Below are 24,653 nucleotides of genomic sequence, written 5' to 3' on the forward strand. Positions count from 1 at the left end.
TGGGATGGCTGGGTCAAATGGTATTTCTAGTTCTAGATCCCTGAGGAATCGCCACACTGACTTCCACAATGGTTGAACTAGTTTACAGTCCCAAGAACAGTGTAAAAGTGTTCCTATTTCTCCACATCCTCTCCAGCACCTGTTGTTTCCTGACTTTTTAATGATTGCCATTCTAACTGGTGTGAAATGGTATGTCATTGTGGTTTTGATTTGCATTTCTCTGATGGCCAGTGATGATGAGCATTTTTTCATGTGTCTGTTGGCTGCATAAATGTCTTCTTTTGAGAAGTGTCTGTTCATATCCTTTGCCCACTTTTTGATGGGGTTGTTTTTTTCTTGTAAATTTGTTTGAGTTCATTGTAGATTCTGGATATTAGCCCTTTGTCAGATAAGTAGGTTGCAAAAATTTTCTCCCATTTTGTAGGTTGCCTGTTCACTCTGATGGTAGTTTCTTTTGCTGTGCAGAAGCTCTTTAGTTTAATTAGATCCCATTTGTCAATTTTGGCTTTTGTTGCCATTGCTTTTGGTGGTTTAGACATTAAGTCCTTGCCCATGCCTATGTCCTGAATGGTAATGCTTAGGTTTTCTTCTAGGGTTTTTATGGTTTTAGGTCTAACGTTTAAGTCTTTAATCCATCTTGAATTAATTTTTGTATAAGGTGTAAGGAAGGGATCCAGTTTCAGCTTTCTACATATGGCTAGCCAGTTTTCCCAGCACCATTTATTAAATAGGGAATCCTTTCCCCATGTCTTGTTTTTGTCAGGTTTGTCAAAGATCAGATAGTTGTAGATATGCGGCATTATTTCTGAGGGCTCTGTTCTGTTCCATTGATCTATATCTCTGTTTTGGTACCAGTATCATGCTGTTTTGGTTACTGTAGCCTTGTAGTATAGTTTGAAGACAGGTAGGGTGATGCCTCCAGCTTCGTTCTTTTGGCTTAGGATTGACTTGGTGATGCAGGCTCTTTTTTGGTTCCGTATGAACTTTAAAGTAGTTTTTTCAAATTCTGTGAACAAAGTCATTGGTAGCTTGATGGGGATGGCATTGAATCTATAAATTACCTTGGGCAGTATGGCCACTTTCACGATATTGATTCTTCCTACCCATGAGCATGGAATGTTCTTCCATTTGTTTGTATCCTCTTTTATTTCCTTCAGCAGTGGTTTGTAGTTCTCCTTGAAGAGGTCCTTCATGTCCCTTGTAAGCTGGATTCCTCGGTATTTTATTCTCTTTGAAGCAATTGTGAATGTGAGTTCACTCATGATTTGGCTCTCTGTTTGTCTGTTATTGGTGTGTAGGAATGCTTGTGATTTTTGTATGTTGATTTTGTATCCTGAGACTTTGCTGAAGTTGCTTATCAGCTTAAGGAGATTTTGGGCTGAGACAATGGGGTTTTCTAGATATACTGTCATGTCGTCTGCAAACAGGGACAATTTGACTTCCTCTTTTCCTAACTGAATATCCTTTATTTCTTTCTCTTGCCTAATTGCCCTGGCCAGAACTTCCAACACTATGTTGAATAGGAGTAGTGAGAGACGGCATCCCTGTCTTGTGCCAATTTTCAAAGGGAATGCTTCCAGTTTTTGCCCATTCAGTATGATATTGGTTGTGGGTTTGTCATAGATAGCTCTTATTATTTTGAGATACGTCCCATCAATACCTAATTTATTGAGAGTTTTTAGCATGAAGGTTGTTGAATTTTGTCACAGGCCTTTTCTGCATCTATTGAGATAATCATGTGGTTTTTGTCTTTGGTTCTGTTTATATGCTGGATTACATTTATTGATTTGCGTATATTGAACCAGCCTTGCATCCCAGGGATGAAGCCCACTTGATCATGGTGGATAAGCTTTTTGATGTGCTGCTGGATTCGGTTTGCCAGTACTTTATTGAGGATTTTTGCATCAATGTTCATCAAGGATATTGGTCTAAAATTCTCTTTTTTTGTTGTGTCTCTGCTAGGCTTTGGTATCAGGATGATGCTGGCCTCATAAAATGAGTTAGGGATGATTCCCTCTTTTTCTATTGATTGGAATAGTTTCAGAAGGAATGGTACCAGTTCCTCCTTGTACCTCTGGTAGAATTCGGCTGTGAATCCATCTGGTCCTGGACTCTTTTTGGTTGGTAAGCTATTGATTATTGCCACAATTTCAGATCCTGTTATTGGTCTATTTAGAGATTCAACTTCTTCCTGGTTTAGTCTTGGGAGAGTGTATGTGTCGAGGAATTTATCCATTTCTTCTAGATTTTCTAGTTTATTTGCGTAGAGGTGTTTGTAGTATTCTCTGATGGTAGTTTGTATTCGTGTGGGATCGGTGGTGATATCCCCTTTATCATTTTTTATTGCATCTATTTGATTCTTCTCCATTTTCTTCTTTATTAGTCTTGCTAGCAGTCTATCAATTTTGTTGATCCTCTCAAAAAACCAGCTCCTGGATTCATTAATTTTTTGAAGGGTTTTTTGTGTCTCTATTTCCTTCAGTTCTGCTCTGATTTTAGTTATTTCTTGCCTTCTGCTAGCTTTTGAATGTGTTTGCTCTTGCTTTTCTAGTTCTTTTAATTGTGATGTTCGGGTGTCAATTTTGGATCTTTCCTGCTTTCTCCTGTGGGCATTTAGTGCTATAAATTTCCCTCTACACACTGCTTTGAATGTGTCCCAGAGATTCGGGTATGTTGTGTCTTTGTTCTCGTTGGTTTCAAAGAACATCTTTATTTCTGCCTTCATTTTGTCATGTACCCAGTAGTCATTCAGGAGCAGGTTGTTCAGTTTCCATGTAGTTGAGTGGTTTTGAGTGAGTTTCTTAGACTCCCAGACAATAATAATGGGAGACTTTAACACCCCACTGTCAACATTAGACAGATCAATGAGACAGAAAGTTAACAAGGATACCCAGGAATTGAACTCACCTCTGCACCAAGCGGACCTAATAGACATCTACAGAACTCTCCACTCCAAATCAACAGAATATACATTTTTTTCAGCACCACACCACACCTATTCCAAAATTGACCACATAGTTGGAAGTAAAGCTCTCCTCAGCAAATGTAAAAGAACAGAAATTATAACAAACTGTCTCTCAGACCACAGTGCAATCAAACTAGAACTCAGGATTAAGAAACTCAATCAAATAGAATAGATTGATGCTAAGCTTTGACTCATTCTAGCAATAAGTAATATTCAGCCACAGATACATACATTTATTAAACAAGAAATAGCTCAATCATGAGAATAATGAATATAATTCTAATATATTTTAGTTTTTATGTATATTATCTAAAAATTATTCATGATGTTTAGGTTAATTATATATTAATATGAATAATGAAAATTGAATTCAGAAGAATTCTTAACACCTGGAGTCTACATCACCAAATTTTTAATTACTTTTTCAATGTACATCCATATTTTTGTGGTAGGAAAAGGGTAATTACTAAAAGACTTTGAGGCAGAAAGAATGCGTTAAACTAGGCTAAATCCTATTGAAAAAGTGGTATAGAAATAGAAGTTCAGGGTAACTTGTGACTGTTACAGATGAATTAGTTTAAGTACTTTAATATTGATTTTTCATGAGAATCGAAATGGCTATATCTCAAGAAGATACAACTTTTATGTCAATATTTACAATTTACAGTAAACTATATATTTTACAATGATCTAAGCTTAAATTGAGAAATTTTAGAGGTCAATTTACTTAGAGTCAATTTTAGAGGGATATAAGTTTTTAAGATGTACTTAAGATCACTGATTTATAATCTTAAAATAATCAACGAAACAACATAAAATTTGAACCTGATTTAACAGTATTTTACTTCAGAGTTATTTTTGTTAGTTGAGGCCAGGAGCGGTGGCTCACGCCTGTAATCCCAGCATTTACAGGCCAAGGCAGGCAGATCACGAAGTCAGGAGATCGGGACCATCCTGGCTAACACGGTGAAACCCCGTCTCAACTAAAAACACAAAAAATTAGCCGGGTGTGGTGGCGGGCGCCTGTAGCCCCAGCTACTTGGGAGGCTGAGGCAGGAGAATGGTGTGAACCCGGGAGGCGGAGCTTGCAGTGAGCCGAGATCGCGCCACTGCACTCCAGCCTGGGCGACAGAGCGAGAGCCCGTCTCAAAAAAAAAAAATAAAAAGTTATTTTTGTTAGTTGAAAGGAAGAATTTCTGAACATTTTCATATCCTGTTCACCTATACAGTTATTTTTATTGTACATCGTACATGTAATTGTGAGGCAATTGAGTACCACAATGAAAGAAGAAAACCTTGTTTCATTAAACCTGGCAGAAAATTGGTATGGCTGAATTTTATTATCATGCCTAAGACTAATTAATTAGAACTGAGATTTCTGGTATTGCCTAGAACTATTTTTACATACACAAAGGAACATGCCTAGAGTGTAATAAGAAATCTCTTTATTATGACACTTTTGAGGAATATGAGGGATATGGAAATATAGAGATAAATGCTTGTCCATTTCTTTTAAAGATTATTAGTGATATTTACTGAATATAAGACATCGATATCTAGATATGTATTCCTTGCTCTTTTGAATGACTCAGTGCCCCGCCAAAAGCAAGCTGGTACGCCCAGCCTCAAATAATCTTAATGATATTATTTACTCCAAGGCTCATCGTTGGTGCCTGTCACAGGGTAGATGCTCAATGTCTGTTTGTTGAATTATTGAATGAATGAAAGAACTGGAATTTATCCAGTTAGTGAGTCAGTCAGGAAGACTTTTCCACTTTCAGAAATGTTCTATTAAAGTACAAATGTACATTGTACAGTGTTCCCAAAAGTCAGCTCATATTTTTGACTGCATCAGTGTTACTCGGAGTGTGTTGTAAATTTAACTTCCTGTACCCCACCTCATACTACTACTGCTAAATACTTTAAGCAACATGAGGTCTAAGAATCTTCATTTCTAACAGTCTCCCCAGTTGACTGGCATGCACAGTATTGACAGGAAGCTGGAGAATCAGTTTGGAAACAACAAAAACTAGGGCAGATTCATTCAGAGAATGAGAAAACAGGAAAGACGGTCAGAGGCTCAGGGGGAAAATAGTCTGGTCAGGGCACCAACCACTGCTGGAAATGAAACAATGCTGAACATTTGTTTCACCGTGTTCAAGATTCAAATTTGAGAAAAGGACTGACTACAGGACTACCCGGGGTCAGGTTGGTACCTTTGTTTAGGGTGAGGTAAGGGCCATCATTAATAGTTTCACTAGACTGTATCAGATTAAGAAGACATTTTTCTATAAACATAAACCAAAATGCTGGTAGAAATTAGGAATGTTTTCTAGGAAGCCAAAAATAAAAATTACAGACATAAGGCTATACACAATGAAATGGAGTGCCTCATAAAGCAGCATGTGTACTGTCAACACAGAACTTAATACCAGACTTTCGCTCAACCTGAACAATATAGAAAGAATTCCTGCCTCAAGTGCCACTGGATAACCTTGAAATTTGTCTCCCATTGAGAGTCTGTTCCTCTGTATTACTAATTGAATCCCAAAGTCATCCAATTCAGCATTTAAAAATCAATCAAACATTGTTTGAAATCCTTTAGAAAAACTAAATAATTGATTATGATGGTGACTTTTTTGCTTTTACACATTTTAATTGTGTCTAATGATAGAATACTAGGTAATGTTTATCGTAGGAAAGAATAATGAATCGTAATCTGCTCAGCTCTTGGCCCTTCTAGCCAACCAACTCCTTTCACTCATATGCCCACTGTTCCCTAAAGAAAAACCTCAGTTATCTTATCCTCTACCATTGTCAAATTAGGACATTGTCAAAGAACCACCTATTCACTCCCGAAAGGCTTTTGCTCTTTTCATATCTTATTTCTTTGCTAAAAGTTTTTTGGCTTAATTTTTGGCCCAGAAAATCTAATGTTCTTTCTTTCCTCTGACAGATTTCTTCTTTCTTTCTTCTGACAGATTTGCCAATCCCTTTGGCTCACTGCATTCCCATGGTCCTGGGTAAGAATTGTATACTCTTCACCATCCTGGAACCTAATTAATAACCCCTTCTCAACTTGGTTCATGTTGGCCAGATCATTCTCCAACTCCAATTTAAGCAAGAAAGTTTAATTAAATATGTGACATATTTAAATAAGTATGTGACATGGTTGAATATGGAGAGGCCCACTATTTAGCCAGGAAGTAAACTTTGACAAAACATCCAAGTAATTCAGTAACTTCATAGTCACATCATTTTTCAGGGATTTAAATGTATATGTGTTTGGCTTTTCTGATTCATGTCATTACTCTTTCAATGATAGAATGGACATGGTACATTGCGCTGAGAGGAATACCTCATTACCTTTCACGTTCTCTGAATTGCACAGTGTTGCCTAAAAATATCTTTTCACCAGAAGAGCCTAGAACAGCACTCAAAAGAGAGCCGTGTTTGCCCTTACACTGATCTTAGTCAGTAGACGCCAATGGATTATTGAGCTGCATGCTGCTCATAAATCAACACATATTATGCTTATATTGTCCTGCATTTTAGTCTTTCATCTATATACTAAGGGACATTTAATGTTAAACTAATGTAAGAATTGTCTTTTATCTGTATGGTTTGTTTCGGATTATTTTCTTTAGTGTATTTACCAATGACCAACCTCTTCAAAACTTCATACATACTGATGATCTATGTAACGTATCCAGGGAAATAATTTTATTTCTCTCAAGAAAAAAGTTACATATTCAATGAATCAATATTCAGACTATGATGAAAATCAACTGTTTGACAACATAGTCATGCTGTAGTTGAAGATTTTATTGGTGCCACAAAGAAGTCAATTCTAAAATAGATCTGTAATAGAAGCTCACTGGCTATTCACCTGAACTCTGTTCACATAGGAGGTAATATTGGTTCAAGTATTATTAAAGCACATGAAAAGATAAAAAGTAAGCCTTATGACATAAAATTAATTCCAGAAAATTGACTAGTTCTAGGTGATACATTAACCTGATAATTTTGAGAATTTCAGTTGTTGTCTAATGCTAAGGTATATGAACTCGATAGACATATAATTCTTACCTGGCAAGAATATAGCTCCTAATTAACATTTGAGGGATAACAGGAAATTCTACACCAGATACCAAAGGGATAACAGGAAAATCTACACCAGATACAGATAAGCAGGATGGAGGCACTAGCTAATAGCGCTGAACCTAGGATTAGAAGATCAGATTTGATCTTACACAAACCAGTGACTGTGATACTACATATGTCTTTGAGCCTACATTTCTTGATCTTTAAAATGAAAGCAAAAACACCTCTTTTACAGGGTGGTGGAGACAGTAATGGGAAATAATAGATGTAGAAATGCTTTGTAAATTCTAAAGTGGTCTAGAAATATAAGATACTATCTCTTCTGTTTCTTGTTAGTGCCATCCCATAAGCTATCAAGGCATAGTAATAATCCTGGAAAGCACAAATTTAAGGCAAAACATTTGTCAAAGAAACCCGATTGGAAGAAGCAATATAAACAAGTTTAATGAACAGTCTTTCCTATGTTTCCGGATACAATGGTAAGTAAAATATTACCACAGATATTAAATAATAGCTTCTATTAAAAAGGCTGTGCTAAAATGCACACAGAGCCTAAGAGATCCATTCCATAGGAATTCATACAGTCAAGTGTAGCAATGTCTGAACTGTTATCCAAGCAAACTGTCTCAAAAATTAATCAATTGATAAAAAAATTAATCAATTGGAATTACTATCACAACACCAACACAGGTGAAGGTAGTGGCATGCTGTTCCTGGGGTATCTACATGTCTGCTAGATACCTGTTAATATCCAGTTAAATAAGTAATAGGCCGCAAAAATGGAAAAAGCCATTGCTTATGTCAGTGATAGAAAAAAAAATGTCTAGAAATAAGGAAAGAATTAGTGATAAGTTGAGCACATGGAATAGCTACCACTTTAAAAGCTATGTGGACTTAGGTTTCCCAGAAGTCCCAGACCTGTCATTCTCCTAGCTACTATCACTCCTTACACCAAAGCCGTCAGGTTTGAATAATAGAAAAGCTCTGGATACCGAGCTCACTGAGAGGGAGGCAATTTAACTATCCCTCCATAGTCCCGGTTTTTTCTTCCCTGACAGCTGCAATGTCTTCTGAGAATGACCTTCCATAGCAATGATGAAAAATGAGAGTTGAAGAAAAAGATTGTCACAAATTCAAACTAAAGGATTGGTAAAATAGTTTAATAAGGTAAGCGATATAATTTTAGAATTGAAAACCATATACTCCAAACCAGAATTTTCTTCTAAGCCTCCTTTAGTTGGTTAAGACTCTACCATTCTTGGCAGTTACTTAAGCTCAAGTATATTTGATCACCCTTATTATAATCTTTAAATTCTACAAAATAACAGTCACTTGGATAAATTGTGGTATATTTATATACTAGAATATCATCAAACAATGAAAATAAGTGAGCCACAGATACATTCAACAGCATGTATGAGTCTCATCAACATTGTTAGGTGAAAGAAGTTAGACATAAAATAATATATTTTATGTAATGACAGGTATATAGAATTAAAAAATAGTCACTCCTGGTCTATGGTGTTAGAGGTCAGTGGAGTTTCCTTGAGAGAGAAAAAAAGGTATGTTCTTTGAAAGGGCTGAATGGGCTTTCTGATATGTTGGAAATGTTTTATTTTGTGATCTGGGTAGTGATTTCATAGGAGCATTAACTTTGTAATAATCTATGAAATGGACACTTATCTTTTATGCACTTTTCTGCACTTTAAAAAATATGTAAGTTCTTAGTTTGGCCTTTAAGGTTGACCATGATTATTTCCCAATGTGTTACTCCAACCTCACCTTCAAGTTGCCTCCCTAAATATTTTATTCCAACTATGTTGCTTTATTCATGCATCTCAAACAAGGTTGTATTATTTTTTAACCCTGTTCTTTTGCTTTTGCTGTTTCTAACTAGAAGTCATCTTCTGTCTCTTCATATCAAAATCCCAACCATTTTTCAGAGCTCAACTATACCTCTTTTATGTAGCCTTCCCTCATTTCAGCAAATGTTCTTTCTCCATTTTCTGAGTTGCAACGATCATTTGAACCTCTCTCATCAATTTGATTTTAATTACCCCTGAATTAAAAATAAGTTCATTTGTTTTATTATGTAACAGGTATATAAATTATTGGAGAGCCGGGAACTATATACTACATATCTTGAAATTCTTTTCCTTACTTCACAGATTAGCTGTACCTGGTGCTAAGTGGATAATTGAATGAGTCTGTGAATAAATAAACAAGCAAATAAGCCATTGACTCAATTATTTATAAACATCTATAATTATTATACACCTCTGAGGGGCCCTTGGATCAAGTTTCATCCCAGCCCATGAATAAATGTTGGTAAGTCCTCCAGTGTCCTCTTGGTTCTGGCCAACAAATCAGTAGATGAGTGGTGGAAAGTTATATAATATGTTGTACCTTACTACACCCCAAAAGTGAGAGAGAAATAGACTGAAAGTCTAGAATTAGTAAATATACTAACTGCCCAAGACAAAATTGTGAAATAAGAAGTTGATCCTTCTCTACCTTTCCTCCAAGGATCATGCCTTTGTCCAATCCCACCTCCACACTGTCTTTCTCCTCTTCCTCCTTTATTTTCAGAGGTCAATAGTGACATCTGTTGATTGCTGTATTCGAGTTCTCTAAAGAAACAGAGCCAAGAGGATATGCGTATGCAAATTTCCATGTCAAGGGCAAAGCAAGAAGGTTATTGCAGGATCTACTCTGCAAGGTTGCCAAAGGCCTATGTTCTTGGCACATGACTGAGGCAAAGCTTCAACAGATGTCCTTATACCCACACTACTGCCTTAAGGGATGGCAGGCAGCCTGACACCTTTTTCCTGAAATCAGCATCCTCTGCTGAGAAAGGTTAACATAGGTCTCACTTTAAAGGAGAAATACTAAAAGGAATTGTCTATTATCATAGAATATATATTGAAGGGTGAATTTGGAGCCAAGAGGCAATAACTTGATAACTGGCATATAGGCTATGAGTATCAGTTATGAGAGGCAATAAATTCCCTTTTGGTTTTAGATCTTCTCAGCTGGATTTTCTGAATATTGTACAGAAAGACTGTTAACTGACAAAAGGCCCAGTCCTTATACCACCTAGAGCAAAGCAGAGTTTTTCATTGAATATTCTTTTCTGAGTCTTTCTGCCACTATTTTCCCTCAAAATCTTTCTGCCCTGGTCCTATTTTTTTTAGTTAGAATTCTACATATTGTCTTTGATATATATGTTAAAAGCCTGTCAACAACATATTTTTATTTTAATAATAGAATTATAGAAAATGAAGGCGTTAAAACAGAAGATTGTTAGAGTTAGGTATTTTTAAAAGTTGATAGAATATCTTAGGACAACAGGCACCTTGGTTTCCTTCAAATAATTAAGCTATAATCTATAATAACAAAACATAGTTAGAATTTTTAATTCAATTAGGATTGCTCTCAAATCTGCCTGGTAATTCTAGAATTGCACCTTGACAACAAAACATGGTCCCAAAAGAAAGCATTTATTTTCAGTAAAAAATAAAAATACCTAAGTAAGCAACTTTAATAGGGTTTACATGAGTTTCAGTTAAAAGTAAGATATCTAATGCAAAAGACAATTGCTTTCTGTGTTATTTTTAAAAACAGAAGTGCCAGAGAGTAGAGGAATTAAGAAAGTAAAAACTTTACACAATGGTAAAAAATGTGTTAGTGGCTAAAATAATTACTTTATGAAGTAGACTCCCAAGGAATGTATAAAAGTTTCCAATTAGACAATATTGGTTCTTTGAAAAGTTTCATTTTAAGATTTAGACTAACATATATCTTTTTTTATTCTTGGCTTCAGCAATTTCTTCTAACTGCCTCAGTAGTCTTGTCTTCCTTGGGTTTTATAACCACAAAGTTTATTATTAAACAGTTTTAGTTCACCTCAAATACTTTCTGTGTTATTTGGTAAAAGTATCTAGGGGAAAATTCACGTAAGAAGAGTAAACCCAATTTAACAGAAAACATGAAAAATTGTTGATGAAGGGGTTTCTGTGTGTGTGTGCTCAGCCCAAAGGAAGCATTGGACTGGCTCTGGGAGTGGGACGCAGCGTGAAAAGATGTAGTATCTCCTCCTCTGCCTGCTTGTGTTGGATAAGTGGATCATTTTATTGTCAGGTTGGCTGAGACTGAGCATCAACATTATACAGGAAAGTCCCAAAGGTATGCAGCAGAGGGGATGCTATACCAGTCTCCTTCACTTGATGCTATTAAATGAGCTCACAGTCTGTAAGATAAAAGTTAGATACATTGAAGGAAAATAAGTACCTAGTTTTATAGCCGTACTTTATGTTCAAACTCCTCATGAGTTTATACATGTTTCCATAGAGAGACTGCATCTAAAACAACGCTCTTAACAAATGAAATTTACAAGAAAAAACAAGCTCTGTGAATTGCTATACTGATGAGTGTTTTCTTCTTTCAATAACAGTAGTACAATAGTCACTTACAGTGTCTGAACATTCTAAGCCCTAACAATAGATATTATATTTGATTTAAAATTTCATAAATATGTTCTATGCTCATCTAGAAATTTTTTCCTGTGTTACACATAAAGAACATTCATCCATTCATTCCACAAAAACATATTTGTTACCTTCTATATGCCAGGAAACCATGATTTCTGCCTTTGTAAATCTGTCTAGCATATGAGAAAGATTTTTTGCTCTAAAAATCTGTGATTATCATGTGTTAAATGGGCACCACACTTCAACCAGGAATAATAATCATTTTTATATAATGATACAATTTCCAGAGTGCACACACGCATACATATATGTATGGAAAGAGAGAGAGATAATGGTAATATTCAATATATTTACCAACTGCTACAGTACAGGTTCCAACAAACCTAAATGCAAATGGAATAAGATTGATTTTGGAAAAGATCTATAGAATACAGAATCTCAGCCATTATGTCCAGTTGCAACTATGGTTTAGCAAGCTCCCACTGATCCAAAGACAGGACCTTAAACTGGGACCTTTTCCCCATCTTCTCACTATAATATGAGAACTTAAAAGAGATTATAATATTGGAAATTAGAAATTGATCATTAATACATATTTATTACTTTCATACTATATGTCAAAAACTTTGCCTGGTGTTCAATCGAGACAAGCTTAGCTTCAGGTTACCAAGGAATAAATATAAAATAAACAATAAGCAGGGGGTACAATGAGAGAATATTGATTGTGGTAGAAGCATGGCTGAGGAGGAAGTTGTAGAAAGAGAATGGAAAAGCAAGTAAAAAAGTAGATCATTATTAAAGCAAGAACTTGCAAGAGGGAGAAGGTTTGAGGTCAAAGGCAAGAGTAAAGGGGTAAAAAAGGAAGAATGACTATGTTGAAGGAGGAAAGAAAATAAGGATGGATAAGAACTGTAAATCAATTTAGAGTTGCAGGAGAAGTAGAATAAGTCCAGAATGATAGGAATCTGGAAGGAAAGAAAGAGGATCATCCAGAATGAAAAGAATAGATGAACTCCAGGAAGAAGTTATAAAGGAAAATTTTCCTGACTGTAACAACTATTTCCTCTGTGAAGTAGGGAAGGTAATCTGCGAAGAATAAAGAGTGCAGCATTAAGTACAAAGTATAAAAAGCTGTAAAAATTTTAAAAAGAAAGCATCATAGGAAATAGGTAAGTATCTGTAAAGATTTCCTAGAAAAAGATTAAGAGTCCAACAGATGTCAGAAATCATAAATGTATAAGGCAGACAGACAATCAATATGGTTATGTGATTTGCTCCAGGAGTATTCAGTGCCTGGTTTCAGGATCAGAACAAACAGATGGTTGGGTTATTCTAGAATCGAGGATTAGGAATAATGGAATGAGAAGAAGGTCGTGAGAGTGTTGGGAAATAAGAGCGTCAGTGAGAGAGAGGTTTAACTGAATGACCATGGATTGTCAGCTGGAGTGAATAAGGAAATGAAGCCAGAGAAGTCTTATTGATCAAGAACATACGAAACTGACAAAGTACAGAAGAATCAATGAGAGTGAAGAGCAGTCATTCCCCTGAATGAAACCCCTCTGGGTATTCTGCAGCCTGGATGATAAAGTGCCATTACTTCTTAAAACATACAAGATTGTTTATAATCTTGCCTGCCTCTCAAGCTCATTTCTAATTCCTTTTCCCAAATGCCTCCAGGCATTCTGTATGTCCTGTCAGGCAGACCAAATATGATGCTTTCTGTCTTCATGTTACTGCTGTTCTTTCAAAGGGCTCCTCTTCTTCTCCTAAACTTCCTGTCCTCTATTCACTAATGAACTTCTCAGTTTTCAAGACCCACTTCAAGCATCTTTCTTATTAAAGTCACGTGTAGTACTTAGTATGAAAAAAAAATGGCCGCCAAAATTTCCTTCCACCCGTATACAGTCATGCCATTACTCCCACCAAAAAACCCCTTGATTCTGGGCAAACAAACAGAATGCTGTAGAACTGACACTATTCCAGTTCCGGCCTAACCCAACTGCCATATTGCGAAGAAGTTCAGGCTATCTTGCCTGGAGTATGAGATACCATGCAGACAGAAAATCATAGAGAGGAGAGATTGCATATAGCAACTATACCTCAGACATATGAGTGAGATCTTCTTGGCCATTCCTGTTCATCCCAACCACCAGATGAATGGAGGTGGAGCCCAGTCAACCCACAGAATTATGGGAAATAAGGAATCATTTCCATTTTAAGCCACTATGTTTTAGGGTTTAGTTATTCATTTCTAGATAAATGATATCTCTCCCATTTTCAACTTAAGTGTAACTGTTCAAACTTTCCACTGTATCATACTACTGCATCTATAATATACCTGTATTATTTTACTTATCACACTAGGATTGCAAAATTGTTTTTACATACCTGCTCCCTTCCTATTCTGTGAGATGAAACAATGTTTCAGTGCTAGGGTATGTTTACACTATGTGTGCGCATATATGTGTCTGTTGTGTGAGTCTGTATTCTAAGTCCTAGCACACAACATACAATAAGTATTTAATAATTGACTTGAACTACATTAAATATGGATTGAGTTAGAGGAAGGTAGAAAGAGAGAGCTATGAGGTTCAGTCATAAGAATTTTATGGCTTATTTCATAAAAGGAGCAGTTCCCTGATTGACACGGAAACATGTTGGAAGTGAAGTTGGCTTAAGGATAGTCTAGGAATTCAGGTGGGGTGGTAGAATCATCAAGGAGGTGGACTTGTGGCCTACTACAATTACAAAATTTGTGTGGAATGGAATATGGTGAAATCCAATGGGAAGAGATTGTGAACTTCAGAAAAAGAGAAGCTGTGAGTGACAGCTTTCCAGTGAAGAAAAGGCTCTTAAAGTAATAGTAAACCATTAAGAATATGCAGTTTCAACCTTCTCCCCAATGCATGTTCAAGGGAGAAAAAGTCAGTCTCCATTTCACAGACTTACGTGGAAGTTGTACTTTAACTAAAGGAAGTTTTCCTTTAAGTCATCTGAGTGCACCTTTTCAGTCTCCTCCAGCGACCCCTTTCGTTCCACTGCCACTGAAAGCTTTCTACACAGTCCTCTGCCATTCTCACTCTACATCTCTTCTCTGGGCCATGTGAGCCACTCCCACGGCTTCGATCATTACTGGTATCTCCTACTGCTGAACTTTCTGACTCCATTTCTTTTATGAGCGTCAGAACTATTATTTACAATTCTCTTCTGAATGTCTCCAGTGTTTTGCCTACCACTTATGTAAAACTCAAGATGTTAAGAAACGAACTGATTATCTGATATCCAAAACATGTTTTTTTCCTCCCATATTTCCTAGTCCAGTAAATGGCATACTGGCCACTCCATGAGTGTAGAAAGAAACAGGTTAAGAGCTTGGATTCTGGAATTAATGAAACAGAATGTGCTCAAATCTGGCCTTCATAAATTACTAACTGTATGGTAATTCTAGACTGCTCAGGCTGCTGTAACAAAATACCAGAAGTTGGGTCACTTAAACAACAGACATTGATTTCTCTCAGTTCTGGAGGCTAAGAAGTCCAAGATCAGAGTTCTACCACGTTCAGTTTCTGGTGAGGGCCTTCTTTGTGGCTTGCAGAAGCTGCCTTCTTGCTGTGTTCTCACACAGAGCTACTTCTCTGGTCTCTTCTTATAAGGGTACTAGTGCCATCATGAGTACTTTATGACCTTATCTAAACCTATTTACCTCTGAAAAGCCCCATCTCCAAATGTCATTACATTGAGAGTTAGGGTTTCAACATATGAATTTTGGGGGCACACAATTCACTCCAACGCAGTAACCTTGGCAAATTACTTAACTTTTCAGAGATTCATTTTTCTCACCTGTTAGAATCTTCAAAAGCTTGTGAAGAGGATTAAATAAATGCTTATCCAAACCCTCAAAACTAATCATACCAACTAGATCTCTTGAAGCCATTCTTACCTTCTCCCTTTCCCTTAGCACCCACCTCTTCCAAGCAACTGATCGCCAAATTCTGTTACTTCCATTTCTAAAGTGTACCTTAATATGTGCGTTTGTCCATTGTCACTTCCACTGTGCTAGTATAGACCTGAACATATTTCAATCAGACTATTCTTGACTTTGTCTAACCCATCTTTCACACCATTGCCAGAGATAATGTTTTTAAAAATATAAATCTGATCATATCCTTTTTCTTCATTTTCAATTTTTTTTTAGTAGCTCCCTGTTTCCTAACTCTCTAGCCAAACTCTCTAGCATCTGATTTTTGCAGTCTTTCTCTGAACTACCTTTCTTTTTTTTTTTATTTTTTATTTTTTTTTCTTTCTTTTTTTTTTTTTTAATTATACTTTAAGTTTTAGGGTACATGTGCACATTGTGCAGGTTAGTTACATATGTACACATGTGCCATGCTGGTGCGCTGCACCCACTAACTCGTCATCTAGCATTAGGTATATCTCCCAATGCTATCCCTCCCCCCTCCCCCCTCCCCACCACAGTCCCCAGAGTGTGATATTCCCCTTCCTGTGTCCATGTGATCTCATTGTTCAATTCCCACCTATGAGTGAGAATATGCGGTGTTTGGTTTTTTGTTCTTGCGATAGTTTACTGAGAATGATGGTTTCCAATTTCATCCATGTCCCTACAAAGGATATGAACTCATCATTTTTTATGGCTGCATAGTATTCCATGGTGTATATGTGCCACATTTTCTTAATCCAGTCTATCATTGTTGGACATTTGGGTTGGTTCCAAGTCTTTGCTATTGTGAATAATGCCGCAATAAACATACGTGTGCATCTGAACTACCTTTCCAGGGCCACTCTACCTCATTTCCCACCATTCCTTGTATTTAAAGATGTCATTCTGTGAACATATTCTTCTGCCTTCATGTCTATTTCCTTTACTAAATCCTCACCCCTACTTTTCCCCCTGAGAATTCCTGCTCAAACTCCAAGACCCAGCTCGAATGTGATTTCCTGTTATCTTCCCAAAACCCCCAGGTGACATAGGTTGCACCCTCATCTGTTTTCCCACAGGGCTGTATACAAACCTGTCTAGGCTTTATCACACTATAGTATAGTTATTAATTTACTTGTCTATCTTCCCAGCTAGACTCTGAGCACTTCCTCAGAGGCAAGGATAGTGAACTATTTATTCTTGCATTAAAAGTCCATAATACAGTTCCTCGGAAATACTAGTCAGTATATGTAAGATGCTTGATAAATGTTGGTTGAAAGATTGAATAAATAATCTATGTAACTTTAATGGTGCCTGCTGTATATTAATTAAGTTCAGATTTTTCAGGTATAAGTCCGATTTTTCAGGTGTAAGTCCAATTTTTCAGGTATATATAAAATGTAAATCATTAAAACTGGGCATTGAAAGAAGTAGATTATCTACATGTATTTTTCCAGCTTTAAAATTCTATAATCTTATTGTGAACTGAGCTAAAGCTCTTCTTCAGGCATATAGGATTAAAGTCTTGTCTGAGACAGACTAAATTTGTAGATAGGATCTAGTGGGTTGTTTAAGGTATATTCCCAATTTATTCATTACATTAACTTTTATAAACTGTATTTTGTGAATTTTATACCTTTCAATTAAACAAAATTAAATTATATGCAATAGCTGATCTTTCAAAATGGTAACATGGTGAAGAAAGTGTTTTTTTCTGAAACCTTGTCAGCTTGAGTGACATGTGAGTACCCAGCACTAAGCATCTGTTAGGGAAATCTTATTACTCTGTGTCTGTCACTAGAAAATTGGAACAAATGTTGCAAGACCTACATACTTAAAATGTTATGATGTGTTTTTAAAATTGCTTTCCACATAAGGTCTTTTATTTTATTAGAAAATTATAAGCAAACAAGGCTTGTTTAATTGCTTTCAAAGTATAAGCACATTTCACGTCAAAATTGTATCACTTTCAACTGCTGACTTGTGTGAGAAAGCTGTCAGGCCCTGGTGCCCAAGAAAATAGTGCACCATGGCAGAAATTTCTTACTGAAGGATATAATGTATGCTCAATTAAACCAATGCAATGTGTGTAATGGTTTACTTCTATCTTAGAACGTACTGCTAGCTTTCTGTTCTGGAATCAGAATTTTCCTAATGCCTGGACTTTTTGTTGAATCCCATGTAAGAAGTGATGCAATCTTTGAGTTTATATCTCAGGGAAGGTTGGGCTCTTTTTTTCTCCTTTTAACATTCAAAAATTCTCAGACATATTACCTTCTCATTCTGATAATCTATATATACTCTGCTCCCTTTCCATAATTCTCTTAGCTTACTAAATATCTTAGCTAACAATTAAAGAAATTATGCATGAAATGCTAAAAATTATAGCCAGCTTTTCAGAGGAATCAATTGTTGGTTATAGTGCTATTTTTCTTAAAAAACATTGCCAAATCCTTTATTTCTTCAAATATCATAGATATCTATATGTGCTTCAAATGAATGGGAGGTAATAAAATATGATGGAAAAATCCTGGAAAATTCCAACACACCTTATATTGTTTGTTATTTGACAAGTTTATAACAACTTTGCTTCTCTTAGCCAGCAGAGAGCACCCACAGAGGTGGTAGATGATAACTTTTCCACAAAATATTGCAATAAACAGATAACATTTAAGATATATATTTTCATATATATTCTAAGAAAAGATGACTGCTAAACATGAATTCCCCATGATAGAAGGATATTGTATGTTACTAAACTGCCATCTACTGGATTTGTTCACCCAGTACACAATATCATCTATAAATTTGTATTTTTCAAGGAATACATGACTTTTTTTCCCAGCCATTTCCTGACTTTCTTTCTTTCCCTAGTTCTAGCAATGTGTGCTTCTAATGACCAGGAGAAAAAATTGCTTCAACTAATTATAGTCCAACCAAAGTCATTCACATCATTTAAGAATTAGATTGATTATTCATAGTGTCATGAGGACGTGTCAATTTGAGACAAGAAGAGGTTTAGAGAGGCTTACACTTTTCAGAGTGCCACCTGTCTCCAAAGGGCACATTCATTAAGAAGCTCCAGGTGCAAGTTGTGGAAGCAAAACAGCATAATGAAGTCCTTTCTCTCCTTGTGCATCTTTTGATTAATAACATCCTCCTTCAGTTCTAGCAGATTGCACACCAGTGTATGCCACAAGAAACCTAAAATGCAAGCCTACTTTTCTATCCTTCTTTGAATAGAGTAAATCACCATTTATCTATGACCAGAATCAAAAGAATTAACAAAATAAGGTATCTGTGGCACAGTCTACTTTTATAAGAAAAGAACAGCTAATACGCTGACTGATAATATTTACTTGATAACAATGTATAATATGTGTCACTGATAAAATTCCACCTAATCTATCTTCTCTGTCCTATATTCACACATGGAAATGCAATTGATATTTGGCTGGGTGCAGTGGCTCACACCTGTAATCCCAGCACTTTGGGAGACCAAGGCGGGCAGATTACCTGAGGTCAGGAGTTCGAGACCAGCCTGGCTAACATGGTGAAACCATTTCTACTAAAAATACAAAAAATTAGACGGGCGTGGTGGTGCGCACCTGTAATCCCAACTACTCAGAAGGCTGAGGCAGGAGAATCACTTGAACCTGGGAGGCAGAGATTGCAGCAAGCCGAAATCACGCCATTGCACTCCAGCTTGGTCAAAAAGAGCGAAACTCTGTCTTAAAAAATAAAAATAATAATAATAAAATAAAAAATGGAGAAAATTGGCATTTATTGAGTACTATTTACTAGACTTTTTTTTTTTTTTTTTGAGACAGAGTCTTACTCTGTCACCCAGGCTGGAGGGCAGTGACAAGATCTCGACTCACTGCAACCTCCGTCTCCCAGGTTCAAGCGATTCTCCTGCTTCAGCTGCCCATATTTACTAGACATTTTCATGGGCGCTATCACACTTTATCTACACAGCAGCCTGGTAAGGTAAATACCGTTGTCCTCATTGTCATCACTGAATGTGACTGAAGCTCAAAGTGATAATAAGAGCTAACACTTATTGACTACTTAATATTTTCCTGGCATTGCCTTTATTACTTTAGAAAAATTGACACAATTAATTCTCAAGACCACATTATGGAATACATGTTACCACTGTCCTCATTTTATTAGAGGTGACTCCAAGAAGCTAAGTAACCTGCCCAACATTACACAAATAATATGCAATAGAGTCTGGATTTGACCCGAGCAAACTGGTTTCAATGCCTGTACCTGTCAACATCAACATTATGCTGTTTATGAGTGTGTGTGTGTGTGTGTGTGTGTGTGTGTGTATACTTCAGTATTAGATGGGCTATATTATTGTTTTGTTTCTGAAAATTGGTAATTGTGTATTTATTGTCAGGCATTTTACATGTATTATCCATTAGAAATACACACATATATGTAATATTTTCCCCATCTTACTTTGATAAAACTGAATTTTGGAGAATAACAATAATAAGAAGAATCACAGTAAACACATTACACATATCACATGCTAGATACTCTTCATGAGAAGAGTTTTAAACATAGTACATATTTAATACTGACAACAACAATATAATGCATTGTTATCACTATTATACAGGTGAGGAAAAAGAAAGGTAGCACCTTGACCAAAGTCGCAAGGCTAGCAGAAAGCAGTGCAAGAAATCTAGTTCCAGACTCATGATTTTATCCACTACTCTAGACTTTGAAACAATTTAGAATAGTCATTCCTTGTTTATTGCAGCAAATGTTTGCAACACGCCTTAACTATAATAGCATTCATCACAATCAAACATTTTGTTGCATACCAAGTAAAATAATTATGCACATTTGGTAAAGAGTAAGAAGGAATCAAGCCTGCACAGTTTCACATTGGTCAGGCTTAAGCATAGTTTCAATAATGGTAAAAATAAAATTCCTCTCTTCATTTATCCTACAAACATCGAGCATTAACCTTGTTCCAGGTGCTTGGGTAGTGAGAATAACATTTATTTTATTCTGCGAAGAATTGGAGATACATAAAAACAAATAGGTAATTGCAACATAAAAGGATAATTGCTAAGAAGAAGTTTTGCTTCCTAAATCAAAGCCAAAGCTACAAAACACTTTATGTTACCTGGTTTCATGGCTCCAAACGAGGTCATACACAGGGCAAAACTAGGAAAAGAATAAAAAGACAGAAGAACATTCTTTCATAAATACATAAAATAAGGTGCTTAAAATTGTTATAATAGTTGCAATTTTATTTAAAATTCTGTTAACGTTTATGTCTGAATCACAAGTGGAAGTTCAAAATAGCTTTATGATATATGTATTCCTTGTTTCACATCTGATATTTTTCTTTGAGTACTACTCCTTCCTAGTGGGTTTGCCTGGTCCTGAGTTCCCAGGTCCTCCCAGTCTGGCTCATGCCGAATTCAAGCTATCATATTAATCAGAATTTTTAGTTGCAGGTGACAGAACCCCAGTGCAATGTAGCTTAAGCCAAAAGAAAGTGTGCTGACATGACTCAGGTGACTGGGAAGTCCAAGAGATAAGCATGCCTCAGATAGAGCTATATTCAGGGATACAAATGCTATATTCAGAGTTCACTTTTTTCCCTCGCCCCACTTCTTTCTCTTTAATTCTCTCCATCTATCAGCTCTTATTGTATCTACTTGACTTCCTTTTGTGGGTAAACTCTCTATATATAGGTGGGTCTCACATTCACATATACCAGATCAGCAACTCTAATGAAGAAAAAACTTCTCTTTCCCAATAATCCTAAATGAATCCTCGGGAATATTCTGATTGGCCTTGCCTGGTTCATATATTCAGTTTTCAGACAATCACCATGATTAGGTGAGCTAACACACAGAATTTGATGCTCGAAAAGGACTCACAAAAATCAGAAATAGCATCAAGCTTTCCTAATAATTTCAGGAGTACAGGCAATCAAGAGGCAAAGACAGAGCAGAGAAAGTCTGGGACATTCTGTGTGGCTTTGCCAGATGCTTCCTATCCACTGACCCAGAGTGATTGACTAGGTCTCTGTACGTAGTTTTGCTGATTATTACCTTACAGAGTAGAGGCGTGTAATTTATAATACATCTCCATTTTATACCTCAGAATGTTATAAAATGGCATGCCATTACAAGACATTCTCCAGAGAAGCCATCCATGTCCCCATAAATCAATAGATTCCAGATTTATTTACTAGAAGTAATCCTTATCCAGGGAGATCCTGCTAAGGGCTTTCTGTAGAAAGATCTCCTTCTGTCTAAAATCATTATTCTATTTATTAGGGTGTCTAGTCAGAAAGGAGATTAGAACAGATTACCTGCCTTCCTTTCTTTTTCCTAGTGGTGCCCCCATAGGAAAGGAAGTTAATGGTCCACAGGGCTAGCTGCTTTACTCCTTCCCCTCATCAGGAGACTGGACATTCTGACTGAACATCTTGAGACAAGAATCTCAAACTGTGCTCGGGGGTAAAGGAAGAACCATGATTGACAGGCCCCCAGAAGCACCTGGACTGTGAGATGGCAATAGAAAAGCACGTTGAGTAGATATAAACTGCGAGTGCTCTTGTTTATCATACTGTTCCCGTCCAGACAAGAGACTTTTAAGAGTTCTAATGATGCTATAACTTTCCTGTTCCTAAACTTTGTCTATTTCTCTCTGGTTTCTAACTGTGAAAAACTCTTCAGCTATGTTCTGTGACTCATAGATCACAGCAAAAGAACAAATAGTGACAGCAAAGAATGGAAACAACTATGCCAAATCTTGGAGCCCGCAGGAAAGAAATCCAAAAGAATGCTGAGTAGGGCCTCACAATGAACCCTTAAGAGAAGAAAGAATATCCCAAGGGTTTTCCATCTAGGCTTATGTCCTCATAACCATTTTCTTACAGAAATCTAAAGTTCTAACATAGCAAATGAATTTCTTTAACAGGCAGGGTACACAAACAACTATCCTACTGACCTGATAATCCAAAAGAACTTTTTATTTGGTCAAGACAACATTTATGTTTAGGTTGAATTTGAAAGGCTTTGAACAGCTCGTCACATTCTCCCTCATTCCCTAGTGTTTTACACAGGCCTGCTTCATTGATTTATGTTACTGCCTGAACCCTGTAAACATTTGAGTTTTTCATTCATGGTTTAATACTTGATTTAACTGAAAATCCCTTTATAAGAATGTAAACTTTAGGCAGGGTGCGGTGGCTCACGCCTGTAATCCTAGCACTTTGGGAAGCCAAGATGGGTGCATCGCTTGAGATCAGGAGTTCCAGACAAGCTTGGCCAACGTGGTGAAACCCCATCTCTACTAAAAATACAAAAATTAGCTGGGAGTAGCGGTGCATGCCTATAACCCCAGCTACTCGGGAGGCTGAAGCAGAAGAATCGCTTGACCCCAGGAAGTGGAGAGGTGGAGGTTGCAGTGAGCCGAGATCGTGCCATTGCACTCCAGCCAGACTCTGTCTCAAAAAAAAAAAAAAAAAAAAAAGGGACACTTTAAACTGTTTTTAGTTATTTACACTAGGATGTAAACAGTTTTTCAACTGTTTTTCACTGTGAGGGATGAGAGTTTTTGAAGAAGGTAAGACTGAAGGAATAACAGGATGGGGACTAGGGTGAGCCAGATGCCTAGGGTTCAACATTTAAGGAGGCGCTCATTCTCAAGTGATAACTCCAGGCTCAGCACCTGAGACTGCCTCCTTAAATGTCATGCCCTGTGTGTGTTATTTGCCTCGCTCTTATCCCAGTCCTTTAAGGATAAAGTTTAACCAGCTTTGGTTTCTGTTACTTGTGATGAAGTATCCTTAATGCATTTCCCTTCCCCACCCATGAACTGAGGGAGTCATTCTTCCTGGGAACACCCATAATATCCTCTGATTATACCTATACTATACTTACAACACAGTTTTCTCACTATTTACACATCCATATGCACCGGCACTCTGTGCGCTCCTTAAACAAAGAGACTGTGACATAATCTTCTTTATAGCTGCAATATCTAGTCCTGTACCTGTTGAGTGGGTAAGTCAATGAATGAATGGACAAATAAATAAATGAGTGTGTTGTCAGCATTGAACATGCCATACCTGCTGTGGCATGGCACAGGTGTGTGAAATCCTTCGTCAGTAAAAACATTTTATTTTTGCTATAGATAGATGGCAAACTTCAACCTGCTTTTATTCTAATTGTGATATGATTTTTCTCATAACTTTGTATGCAGTATTTGAATTGTTCCAGTTTTTTATTTAAACATATGTGCTCAAGAAAGAGCTGCAGTAGATTTGCGACTGACACCGTATATATGCTTTTGCCCTCAGTCTCCAGCAGGGCCAGCCTCCTTGACCTAATTAGACTTCTCACTCCCACATGGCTGGTAAATACTATAATTAATTTATAAAGGACTCTGAAACACCAACTGGCAAAAATTTCCTATTAATGGTTTCTACAGAATGAAAAGAGCATTTAAGTTGTAGGAGAGTTGTTGTTGTTGTTGTGTGTGTGTGTGTGTGCGCGCATGTATTCACATTTTTTAATGTAGTGAATTTCTAAGAATGTCAAATTATAACACGTACTAAGTAAACAATGTTTAATAATGTCTTGTCATTTCTTTCAGCACATTTATTTTAAATTTGAAAGAAATCTGTGTGACAAAATATTCTTAGAGATGTATATTTGGGGTATGTGAGACTTGAGTGTCCATGAATACTCACATACATCCCATAAACTATGCCATTCTTAAAATAAAGTTAAAGAGAAAAAGATAGACCATCAGTTTAAGGATGTCTCAATGATTTGAGAAAGCAACAACTGTAGTGGCCTTTGGAGTATTTGCCTATTCAGAAGCCATGGTTGGCAGAATTTCAAGATGGCTCCCAAGATTTCTGTGTCCTGGTGTACATGCCCTGTATTATACCCTCTCTGTGAGTGTGGGCAGGACCTGTGAATACAATGAGATGGCACTCCTTTGATTAGTTTATGTTATATGGCAAAGGGGACGGAACCATTTCTCCTCTGATTACATTATATTATACAAGACTTTATAGCAGTAATAGTTATAGTAGTAGTATATAGTAGTAATGGTAGTGGCAGCAGCAGCAGCCAACTGGAGAGAAATTCTCCTGCTGGCT

The 24,653-nt window shown here is 36.7% G+C and overlaps 1 long non-coding RNA gene across 4 annotated transcripts in view; it reads right to left on the reverse strand.

Annotated features, from left to right (window-relative positions):
* LOC134809014 (uncharacterized) overlaps nt 1–24,653 on the reverse strand; it is a 298,651-nt gene that overhangs the window by 267,539 nt on the left and 6,459 nt on the right. For all 4 annotated transcript variants that reach the window (XR_010153495.1, XR_010153496.1, XR_010153497.1 and 1 more), the window contains exon 2: nt 20,646–20,686. This is a non-coding gene — a long non-coding RNA (uncharacterized LOC134809014). The remainder of the gene's footprint in view (nt 1–20,645; nt 20,687–24,653) is intronic.

Source organism: Pan troglodytes, chromosome 1 (assembly GCF_028858775.2).
Source record: "Pan troglodytes isolate AG18354 chromosome 1, NHGRI_mPanTro3-v2.0_pri, whole genome shotgun sequence".
In the NCBI taxonomy this organism is placed as follows: Eukaryota; Metazoa; Chordata; class Mammalia; order Primates; family Hominidae; genus Pan; species Pan troglodytes.